The following is a 2,256-nucleotide window of genomic DNA, read 5'->3' on the forward strand; positions in this document are numbered from 1 at the left end:
ATTCATTCATTTGATGAACATTGCTAAAGGCCTCTTGTATACCAGGCTCTATGTGATTAATGGGGACACAGCATGGTCTTCATCTCTGGGAGTTTACAGTCTGTATAGGGCAAACAGCAATACAGTGTGAGGGAATCACAGCGTGCCAGAAAAACTCAGAGGAGGCAGCTCACCTAGCCCAAAGATCAGAGGAAATCAGGGAAAAACTCTGGGCCTGGATACCAGGAATATATACCATGTAATCCTTCCTTTCATTTGGCAAAATATATAAAAATGAAATCAGAGTGCTGTCTTTTTTTTTTTTTTTTTTGAGACAGAGTCTTGCTCTATTGCCCAGGCTGGAGTACAGTGGTGCAATCTCGGGTCACTGCAACCTCTACCTCCTGGGTTCAAGCGATTCTCATAACTCAACCTCCTGAGTAGCTGGAACTACAAGTGAGCACCACCACGCCTGGATAAGTTTTGTATTTTTGGTAGAGACAGGGTTTCACCATGTTGGCCAGGTTTGTCTCAAACTCCTGGCCTTAAGTGATCCGCCCACCTTGTCCTCCCAGAGTTCTGGGATTACAGGCGTAAACCACCATACCCGGCCAGAGTGCTGTCTTTGTTACAACTTTTAATAAAACATCACAAGCCTGTATTTCTTCTTTTTCAAAAAGTTGTTTAGGCCAGGCACGGTGGCTCATGCCTATAATCCCAACACTTTGGGAGGCTGAGGTGGGAGGATCGCTTGAGTCTAGGAGTTTGAGATCAGCCTAGGCAACACAGGGCAATCCCATCTCTACAAAAAAAGAAAAAGAAAAAAATAGCCAGGTGTGGTGGCTTGTGCCTGTAGTCCTAGCTACTCAGGAGGCTGAGGCAGGAGGATCACTTGAGCCCAGGAGGTCAAGGATGCAGTGAGCTATGTTCATGCCACTGCACTCCAGCTTGGGTGACAAAGCAAGACCCTATCTCAAAAATAAACGCATTTTTTTAAAGTTCTCATAAAGTTTTATGAGAACATGTGTATCTTGCATAGACTGTCTTGTGGAATGTATAGCTACCCAGGCCAGGCCAGGACACATCACCCTCTTGACAGCTGGTGACATAGGAGCTCAAGGACAGTGAGATAAGCCTCCAGGTGCTTGCTCTAAAACACCTTATCAGTACTATAAAAATCAATGCAAAATCCATCAGTTACCAAAACTAAGTGGGTGAGCCAAGAGGACACTGTGATACTGGTTTTCCTGCTCCATATGTATACCACCCCATCATGCTCCCAGCCACACTCACAGCCTAGCCTGTTTATTTCTCAGCTCGCTCACCAGATGTTCATGTCTCTACCTTTGCTGCCTCAGACATTCAGAAAAAGATCATGAGGACCTCCCATCCCCACCTTGCATATACTTTGTATAATTTTTTTCCTTTCTCCCTTCCCTTGGGGGTGGGGAGAGTGCTTGGAGTAGCGATGCTAAAAGTGAAGATAACTGGAAACTGGCTATGGGCAGTTTTGTCTTAAGCACATCATTTCTGAATTTTTTTTTTTTTTTTTTTTTTGAGACAGAGTCTCCCTCTGTCACCCAGGCTGGAGTGCAGTGGTATGATCTTGGCTCACTGCAACCTCTGCCTCCCAGGTTCAAGCAATTCTCCTGCCTCAGCCTCCCGAGTAGCTGGGATTATAGGCACCCGCTGGGCTAATTTTTGTATTTTTAGGAGAGATGGGGTTTCACCATTATTGGCCAGGCTGGTCTCAAACTCCTGACCTGGTGATCGCTGACCTCAGCCTCCCTAAGTGCTGGGATTATAAGCATGAACCACTGTACCCGGCCTCTGAATTCTTACAATGTGTGTCAGGTGGGGTTGGCATTCAGGGCTAGAAAGAAGCATATGATCCTTTTTTCATAGAACATTGCTTTCTGCCCCCAAACACTGCTGGTCAGGGAGACTTGCCGAGGAGCTGTCATGTGGGCTTAGCTTTCATGTCAGGTAAAGAAGGGCAAGGGCTGTTGCAGACACAGTCTTGAGGGAGTGAGCTGCTCTCTTTGCCTCATTGTCTTTTGACCTCATTGCTTCTTTCTGTATGACTGCTCTGTTTTCTTCTCTGCTTAACCACAGTTTTTGTTTCCTCATAATTTTAGTATAAACAGAGCCATCGTTGCTATGGTTCATCTCAACCATCACTTCCAGCTTTTGGCCCATGACTAACTACAGATTTTCTCAACAGTTCCCCATTTTGTAATTCCTAAATGGTCCCCATTTTGTAATTCCTAAATGGCC

This window comes from Rhinopithecus bieti, unplaced genomic scaffold (genome assembly GCF_001698545.2).
Source record: "Rhinopithecus bieti isolate Rb0 unplaced genomic scaffold, ASM169854v2 scaffold_14549, whole genome shotgun sequence".
In the NCBI taxonomy this organism is placed as follows: domain Eukaryota; kingdom Metazoa; phylum Chordata; class Mammalia; order Primates; family Cercopithecidae; genus Rhinopithecus; species Rhinopithecus bieti.